Raw genomic sequence first — 10,613 nt, forward strand, 5'->3', positions numbered from 1 at the left:
TCATCACGTGACCACGTGACCACGTGATTAGTCCGAACGGAGTTTCTTTATTCATGTCAATGGATGTTTTTATCGCCTTCAGCTGGAAATGGACTGTTTACCGTGGTCGTTGTACATAACTGACACTCTGTGTCAGACCGATAAACCTTTTTTCTCTCCATTTAAAGGAGAGTGGATGTAGTGGCCATTATTTGATCTTATTCGCTTAGTAGTTCGGAGAACAGGGTATCAGTATCGCACAGCGACCACGTTGAAAACGCCATTTCAGCTGAAGTCATAAAAATGTCCTTTTAAATAAACAAAGAGACACAGTTTGGAGTGATCACGTTGAGCGTGGAGTAGTTTTACGATTTATGAACACGCTTCAAAGATTTTATTTAATTTTGTTCGTGTCAAACAACTTTTAGAAGTCTTAGTTTGTTTGACACGTCATCAAGTGACCACGTGATTAGTCGAACGGAGTTTCTTTATTCATGTCAATAAATGTTTTTTATCGCCTTCAGCTGAAAATGGACTGTTTACTGTTGTCGTTGTACATTACTAACACTCTGTGTCAGACCAATAAACCTTTTTCTCTCCATTTAAAGGAGAGTGGATGTGGTGGCCATTATTTGATCTTATTCGCTTAGTAGTTCGGAGAACAGGGTATCAGTATCGCACAGCGACCACGTTTAAAACTCAATTTCAGCTAAAGTCATAAAAACTTCCTTTTAAATAAACAAAGAGACACAGTTTGGAGTGTTTAGGTTGAGCGTGGAGTAGTTTTACGATTTATGAACACGCTTCAAAGATTTTATTTAATTTTGTTCGTGTCAAACAACTTATAGAAGTCTTAGTTTGTTTGACACGTCATCACGTGACCACGTGATTAGTCGAACGGAGTTTCTTTATTCATGTCAATGGATGTTTTTATCGCCTTCAGCTGGAAATGGACTGTTTACCGTGGTCGTTGTACATTACTGACACTCTGTGTCAGACCGATAAACTTTTTTCTCTCCATTTAAAGGAGAGTGGATGTAGTGGCCATTATTTGATCTTATTCGCTTAGTAGTTCGGAGAACAGGGTATCAGTATCGCACAGCGACCACGTTGAAAACGCCATTTCAGCTGAAGTCATAAAAATGTCCTTTTAAATAAACAAAGAGACACAGTTTGGAGTGATCACGTTGAGCGTGGAGTAGTTTTACGATTTATGAACACGCTTCAAAGATTTTATTTAATTTTGTTCGTGTCAAACAACTTTTAGAAGTCTTAGTTTGTTTGACACGTCATCAAGTGACCACGTGATTAGTCGAACGGAGTTTCTTTATTCATGTCAATAAATGTTTTTTATCGCCTTCAGCTGAAAATGGACTGTTTACTGTTGTCGTTGTACATTACTAACACTCTGTGTCAGACCAATAAACCTTTTCTCTCTCCATTTAAAGGAGAGTGGATGTAGTGGCCATTATTTGATCTTATTTCGCTTAGTAGTTCGGAGAACAGGGTATCAGTATCAGACAGCGACCACGTTTAAAACTCAATTTCAGCTAAAGTCATAAAAACTTCCTTTTAAATAAACAAAGAGACACAGTTTGGAGTGTTTAGGTTGAGCGTGGAGTAGTTTTACGATTTATGAACACGCTTCAAAGATTTTATTTAATTTTGTTCGTGTCAAACAACTTATAGAAGTCTTAGTTTGTTTGACACGTCATCACGTGACCACGTGATTAGTCCGAACGGAGTTTCTTTATTCATGTCAATGGATGTTTTTATCGCCTTCAGCTGGAAATGGACTGTTTACCGTGGTCGTTGTACATTACTGACACTCTGTGTCAGACCGATAAACTTTTTTTTTCTCTCCATTTAAAGGAGAGTGGATGTAGTGGCCATTATTTGATCTTATTAAGCTTAGTAGTTCGGAGAACAGGGTATCAGTATCGCACAGCGACCACGTTGAAAACGCCATTTCAGCTGAAGTCATAAAAATGTCCTTTTAAATAAACAAAGAGACACAGTTTGGAGTGATCACGTTGAGCGTGGAGTAGTTTTACGATTTATGAACACGCTTTAAAGATTTTATTTAATTTTGTTCGTGTCAAACAACTTATAGAAGTCTTAGTTTGTTTGACACGTCATCACGTGACCACGTGATTAGTCGAACGGAGTTTCTTTATTCATGTCAATGGATGTTTTTATCGCCTTCAGCTGGAAATGGACTGTTTACCGTGGTCGTTGTACATTACTAACACTCTGTGTCAGACCGATAAACCTTTTTTCTCTCCATTTAAAGGAGAGTGGATGTAGTGGCCATTATTTGATCTTATTCGCTTAGTAGTTCGGAGAACAGGGTAGCAGTATCGCACAGCGACCACGTTGAAAACTCGATTCAGCTGAAGTCATAAAAACTCCTTTTAAATAAACAAAGAGACACAGTTTGGAGTGATCACGTTGAGCGTGGAGTAGTTTTACGATTTATGAACACGCTTCAAAGATTTTATTTAATTTTGTTCGTGTTAAACAACTTATAGAAGTCTTAGTTTGTTTGACACGTCATCGTCACCACGTGACCACGTGATTAGTCGAACGGAGTTTCTTTATTCATGTCAATGGATGTTTTTATCGCCTTCAGCTGGAAATGGACTGTTTACCGTGGTCGTTGTACATAACTGACACTCTGTGTCAGACCGATAAACCTTTTTTCTCTCCATTTAAAGGAGAGTGGATGTAGTGGCCATTATTTGATCTTATTCGCTTAGTAGTTCGGAGAACAGGGTATCAGTATCGCACAGCGACCACGTTGAAAACGCCATTTCAGCTGAAGTCATAAAAATGTCCTTTTAAATAAACAAAGAGACACAGTTTGGAGTGATCACGTTGAGCGTGGAGTAGTTTTACGATTTATGAACACGCTTCAAAGATTTTATTTAATTTTGTTCGTGTCAAACAACTTATAGAAGTCTTAGTTTGTTTGACACGTCATCACGTGACGTGACCACGTGATTAGTCGAACTGAGTTTCTTTATTCATGTCAATGGATGTTTTTATCGCCTTCAGCTGAAATGGACTGTTTACCGTGGTCGTTGTACATTACTGACACTCTGTGTCAGACCGATAAACCTTTTTCTCTCCATTTAAAGGAGAGTGGATGTAGTGGCCATTATTTGATCTTATTCGCTTAGTAGTTCGGAGAACAGGGTATCAGTATCGCACAGCGACCACGTTGAAAACGCCATTTCAGCTGAAGTCATAAAAATGTCCTTTTAAATAAACAAAGAGACACAGTTTGGAGTGATCACGTTGAGCGTGGAGTAGTTTTACGATTTATGAACACGCTTCAAAGATTTTATTTAATTTTGTTCGTGTCAAACAACTTATAGAAGTCTTAGTTTGTTTGACACGTCATCAAGTGACCACGTGATTAGTCGAACGGAGTTTCTTTATTCATGTCAATAAATGTTTTTTATCGCCTTCAGCTGAAAATGGACTGTTTACTGTTGTCGTTGTACATTACTAACACTCTGTGTCAGACCAATAAACCTTTTCTCTCTCCATTTAAAGGAGAGTGGATGTGGTGGCCATTATTTGATCTTATTCGCTTAGTAGTTCGGAGAACAGGGTATCAGTATCGCACTTTGAGCGACCACGTTTAAAACTCAATTTCAGCTAAAGTCATAAAAACTTCCTTTTAAATAAACAAAGAGACACAGTTTGGAGTGTTTAGGTTGAGCGTGGAGTAGTTTTACGATTTATGAACACGCTTCAAAGATTTTATTTAATTTTGTTCGTGTCAAACAACTTATAGAAGTCTTAGTTTGTTTGACACGTCATCACGTGACCACGTGATTAGTCGAACGGAGTTTCTTTATTCATGTCAATGGATGTTTTTATCGCCTTCAGCTGGAAATGGACTGTTTACCGTGGTCGTTGTACATTACTGACACTCTGTGTCAGACCGATAAACTTTTTTTCTCTCCATTTAAAGGAGAGTGGATGTAGTGGCCATTATTTGATCTTATTCGCTTAGTAGTTCGGAGAACAGGGTATCAGTATCGCACAGCGACCACGTTGAAAACGCCATTTCAGCTGAAGTCATAAAAATGTCCTTTTAAATAAACAAAGAGACACAGTTTGGAGTGATCACGTTGAGCGTGGAGTAGTTTTACGATTTATGAACACGCTTCAAAGATTTTATTTAATTTTGTTCGTGTCAAACAACTTATAGAAGTCTTAGTTTGTTTGACACGTCATCACGTGACCACGTGATTAGTCGAACGGAGTTTCTTTATTCATGTCAATGGATGTTTTTTATCGCCTTCAGCTGAAAATGGACTGTTTACTGTTGTCGTTGTACATTACTAACACTCTGTGTCAGACCAAAAAACCTTTTCTCTCTCCATTTAAAGGAGAGTGGATGTGGTGGCCCTTATTTGATTTCATTCGCTTAGTAGTTCAGAGAACAGGGTATCAGTATCGCACAGCGACCACGTTGAAAACTCCGATTCAGCTGAAGTCATAAAAACTCCCTTTTAAATAAACAAAGAGACACAGTTTGGAGTGATCACGTTGAGCGTGGAGTAGTTTTACGATTTATGAACACGCTTCAAAGATTTTATTTAATTTTGTTCGTGTCAAACAACTTATAGAAGTCTTAGTTTGTTTGACACGTCATCGCGTGACCACGTGATTAGTCCCGAACGGAGTTTCTTTATTCATGTCAATGGATGTTTTTTATCGCCTTCAGCTGGAAATGGACTGTTTAACGTGTTCGTTGTAAATTACTAACACTCTGTGTCAGACCGATAAACCTTTTCTCTCTCCATTTAAAGGAGAGTGGATGTGGTGGCCCTTATTTGATCTTATTCGCTTAGTAGTTCGGAGAACAGGGTATCAGTATCGCTGGCGACCACGTTGAAAACGCCATTTCAGCTGAAGTCATAAAAATGTCCTTTTAAATAAACAAAGAGACACAGTTTGGAGTGATCACGTTGAGCATGGAGTAGTTTTACGATTTATGAACACGCTTCAAAGATTTTATTTAATTTTGTTCGTGTTAAACAACTTATAGAAGTCTTAGTTTGTTTGACACGTCATCATGTGACCACGTGACCACGTGATTAGTCGAACGGAGTTTCTTTATTCATGTCAATGGATGTTTTTATCGCCTTCAGCTGGAAATGGACTGTTTACCGTGGTCGTTGTACATAACTGACACTCTGTGTCAGACCGATAAACCTTTTTTCTCTCCATTTAAAGGAGAGTGGATGTAGTGGCCATTATTTGATCTTATTCGCTAAGTAGTTCGGAGAACAGGGTATCAGTATCGCACAGCGACCACGTTGAAAACGCCATTTCAGCTGAAGTCATAAAAATGTCCTTTTAAATAAACAAAGAGACACAGTTTGGAGTGATCACGTTGAGCGTGGAGTAGTTTTACGATTTATGAACACGCTTCAAAGATTTTATTTAATTTTGTTCGTGTCAAACAACTTATAGAAGTCTTAGTTTGTTTGACACGTCATCGCGTGACCACGTGATTAGTCGAACGGAGTTTCTTTATTCATGTCAATGGATGTTTTTATCGCCTTCAGCTGAAAATGGACAGTTTACGTGGTCGTTGTACATTACTGACACTCTGTGTCAGACGATAAACCTTTTTTTCTCTCCATTTAAAGGAGAGTGGATGTGGTGGCCATTATTTGATCTTATTCGCTTAGTAGTTCGGAGAACAGGGTATCAGTATCGCACAGCGACCACGTTGAAAACTCAATTTCAGCTAAAGTCATAAAAACTTCCTTTTAAATAAACAAAGAGACACAGTTTGGAGTGATCACGTTGAGCGTGGAGTAGTTTTACGATTTATGAACACGCTTCAAAGATTTTATTTAATTTTGTTCGTGTCAAACAACTTATAGAAGTCTTAGTTTGTTTGACACGTCATCACGTGACCACGTGATTAGTCCGAACGGAGTTTCTTTATTCATGTCAATGGATGTTTTTTATCGCCTTCAGCTGAAAATGGACTGTTTACTGTTGTCGTTGTACATTACTAACACTCTGTGTCAGACCAAAAAACCTTTTCTCTCTCCATTTAAAGGAGAGTGGATGTGGTGGCCCTTATTTGATTTCATTCGCTTAGTAGTTCAGAGAACAGGGTCTCAGTATCGCACACACCGACCACGTTGAAAACTCCGATTCAGCTGAAGTCATAAAAACTCCTTTTAAATAAACAAAGAGACACAGTTTGGAGTGATCACGTTGAGCGTGGAGTAGTTTTACGATTTATGAACACGCTTCAAAGATTTTATTTAATTTTGTTCGTGTTAAACAACTTATAGAAGTCTTAGTTTGTTTGACACGTCATCACGTGACCACGTGACCACGTGATTAGTCGAACGGAGTTTCTTTATTCATGTCAATGGATGTTTTTATCGCCTTCAGCTGGAAATGGACTGTTTACCGTGGTCGTTGTATTATAACTGACACTCTGTGTCAGACCGATAAACCTTTTTTTCTCTCCATTTAAAGGAGAGTGGATGTAGTGGCCCTTATTTGATTTCATTCGCTTAGTAGTTTGGAGAACAGGAAATCAGTATCGCACAGCGACCACGTTGAAAACTCGATTCAGCTGAAGTCATAAAAACTCCCTTTTAAATAAACAAAGAGACACAGTTTGGAGTGATCACGTTGAGCGTGGAGTAGTTTTACGATTTATGAACACGCTTCAAAGATTTTATTTAATTTTGTTCGTGTTAAACAACTTATAGAAGTCTTAGTTTGTTTGACACGTCATCACGTGACCACGTGATTAGTCGAACGGAGTTTCTTTATTCATGTCAATGGATGTTTTTATCGCCTTCAGCTGGAAATGGACTGTTTGCCGTGGTCGTTGTACATTACTAACACTCTGTGTCAGACCGATAAACCTTTTTTTTCTCTCCATTTAAAGGAGAGTGGATGTGGTGGCCATTATTTGATCTTATTCGCTTAGTAGTTCGGAGAACAGGGTATCAGTATCGCACAGCGACCACGTTGAAAACTCCATTTCAGCTAAAGTCATAAAAACTTCCTTTTAAATAAACAAAGAGACACAGTTTGGAGTGATCACGTTGAGCGTGGAGTAGTTTTACAATTTATGAACACGCTTCAAAGATTTTATTTAATTTTGTTCGTGTCAAACAACTTATAGAAGTCTTAGTTTGTTTGACACGTCATCGCGTGACCACGTGATTAGTCCGAACGGAGTTTCTTTATTCATGTCAATGGTTGTTTTTATCGCCTTCAGCTGGAAATGGACTGTTTACCGTGGTCGTTGTACATTACTGACACTCTGTGTCAGACCGATAAACCTTTTTTTTCTCTCCATTTAAAGGAGAGTGGATGTGGTGGCCATTATTTGATCTTATTCGCTTAGTAGTTCGGAGAACAGGGTATCAGTATCGCACAGCGACCACGTTGAAAACGCCATTTCAGCTGAAGTCATAAAAATGTCCTTTTAAATAAACAAAGAGACACAGTTTGGAGTGATCACGTTGAGCGTGGAGTAGTTTTACGATTTATGAACACGCTTCAAAGATTTTACCGTGGTCGTTGTACATTACTGCAAACGATAAAACTTGGCTCGCTAAATATTAGATCACTTTCCACAAAAGCATTTTATGTATATGATTTGATCAATGATCAGAAGCTAGATTTGCTTTGTTTGACAGAAACCTGGCTAAAACCAGATGATTATATTACTCTAAATGAATCTACCCCCAAAATTATTTCTATAAAATGAGCCACGTTTAAAAGGTAGAGGGGAGGTGTTGCTACAATTTATAACAATATTCTTAGTACTTCTCAGAGGGCAGGCTTTAAATATAACTCATTTGAAGTTTTGGTGCTGCATATAACATTATCTACAGAATCATGTGCTAGTGATAAATCTTCTGTCATGTTTGTACTGGCTACTGTATACAGGCCACCAGGACACAGCACAGATTTCATTAAAGAATTTGCTGATTTTCTAACTGAGTTAGTACTGGCCGCAGATAAAGTCTTAATTGTTGGCGATTTTAATATCCATGTTGATAATGAAAAAGACTCATTAGGATCAGCTTTCTTAGACATTTTAAACTCCATTGGGGTTAGACAACACGTCTCTGGACCTACTCATTGTCAAAATCATACTCTAGATCTAATACTGTCACATGGAATAGATGTTAAAATGGTTGAAGTACTGCAGCAAAGTGATGACATTTCAGATCACTATCTAGTCTTGTGTGAACTCTGTATAGTTAAACCTGTAAACTCTGCACCTTATTACAAGTATGGTAGAACCATCACTTCCACCACAAAAGAAAGCTTTCTAAATAACCTTCCTGACTTATCTCAATTCCTTAGTTCATCCAATACGATGCAAAAACTTGATGATGTAACAGAAACTATGCACTCTCTTTTTCTAGCACTTTAGATACAGTTGCTCCTTTGCACTTAAAAAGATAAAAGAAAACAATCTGACTCCATGGTATAATGACAACACACGCACCTAAAGAGAGCAGCCCGGAAAATGGAGCGCAGGTGGAGAAAAACCAAATTAGAAGTATTTCGTATTGCCTGGCGGGAGAGTATGCTGTCATACAGAAAAGCATTAAAAATAGCAAGATCTGATTATTTTTCATCCCTTTTAGAAGAAAACAAACACAACCCCGGTATTTATTCAGTACAGTGACTAAATTAACAAAAATAAAGCATCAGCAGGTGCTAATATGCCCCAAGAGTATAGCTGCAATGAGTTCATGAATTTCTTTACTTCTAAGATTGATACCATCAGAGATAAAATTGTAACTATGCAGCCGTCAACTACAGTTTCACATCAGATAATGAGCTTTAGATCCCCTAAGGAAAAATTACACTCTTTCTCTATTATAGGAGAAGAAGACTTGTACAAACTTGTTAAATCATCTAAACCAGCAACATGTATGTTAGACCCTATTCCATCTAAACTATTAAAAGATCTGCTTCCAGAAGTCATAGATCCTATTTTGAACATTATTAATTCATCATTGTCATTAGGATATGTTCCCAAAACCTTTAAACTGGCTGTAGTTAAACCTCTCATTAAGAAACCACATCTTGATCCCAAAGACTTAGTAAATTACAGACCAATCTCTAATCTCCCTTTTCTGTCAAAGATACTAGAAAGGTAGTATCCTCACAACTGTATTCCTTTTTAGAAAAAATGGTGTCTGTGAGGATTTCCAATCAGGTTTTAGACCGTACCATAGTACTGAGACTGCTCTCATTAGAGTTACTAATGACCTGCTTCTATCATCTGATCGTGGTTTTATCTCGTTATTAGTGCTATTAGATCTTAGCGCGCAGCATTCGATACTATCGATCACAACATTCTCTTGGATAGACTAGAAAACTATGTTGGCATTAGAGGAAGCGCCTTAGCATGGTTTACATCATATCTATCTGACCGCTATCAGTTTGTGGCATTAAATGAGGAGGTATCATATCGATCAAAAGTGAAATATGGAGTTCCTCAAGGCTCAGTGCTAGGACCGTTACTTTTCAACCTTTACATGTTACCTCTGGGAGATATTATCAGGAGTCATGGTGTTAGCTTTCACTGCTATGCTGATGATACTCAGCTCTATATTTCAGCGCAGCCTGGTGATACACACCAAATTGAGAATCTAACAGAATGCATAGTCGATATAAAAAGCTGGATGATGAGTAACTTCTTAATGTTAAATTCTGAAAAACAGAGGTGCTAATAATTGGACCTAAAAACCCCACATATAATAATCTAGAACACAGCCTATCACTTGATGGCTGCTCTGTTAATTCTTCATCATCAGTCAGGAACCTAGGTGTGCTGTTTGACCGCAATCTTTCCTTTGAAAATCATGTTTCTAGCATCTGTAAAACTGCGTTTTTCCATCTTAAAAATATATCTAAATTACGACCTATGCTTTCAACCTCTAATGCAGAAATATTAATTCATGCGTTTATGACCTCAAGGTTAGATTATTGCAATGCTTTATTGGGTGGTTGTTCTGCACGCTTAATAAACAAACTTCAGCTAGTCCAAAAACGCAGCAGCCAGAGTCGTTACTAGAACTAGGAAGTATGATCACATTAGCCCAGTTCTGTCAACACTGCACTGGCTCCTATCAAACATCGAATAGATTTTAAAATCCTATTAATTACCTATAAAGCCCTGAATGGTTTAGCTCCTCAATACTTGAGCGAGCTCTTATCACATTATAGTCCTGCACGTCCGCTGCGTTCTCAAAACTCTGGCCATTTGATAATACCTAGAATATCAAAATCAACTGCGGGCGGCAGATCATTTTCCTATCTAGCACCTAAACTCTGGAACAATCTCCCTAACTCTGTTCGGGAAGCAGACACACTCTGCCAGTTTAAATCTAGATTAAAGACACATCTTTTAACTTAGCCTACACATAACACACCAACACACCTTTTATTATTCAAATCCGTTAAAGGATTTTTAGGCTGCATTACTTAGATTTGCTGGAACCGGGAACACTACTCTCTAAAATACGATGTACTTGTGACATCGTAAAAAGAATGGCATCTACGCTAATATTAGTCCTGTTTCTTTCTCAATCTGTTTT

This window comes from Puntigrus tetrazona, chromosome 7 (assembly GCF_018831695.1).
Source record: "Puntigrus tetrazona isolate hp1 chromosome 7, ASM1883169v1, whole genome shotgun sequence".
NCBI classification, from domain to species: Eukaryota; Metazoa; Chordata; class Actinopteri; order Cypriniformes; family Cyprinidae; genus Puntigrus; species Puntigrus tetrazona.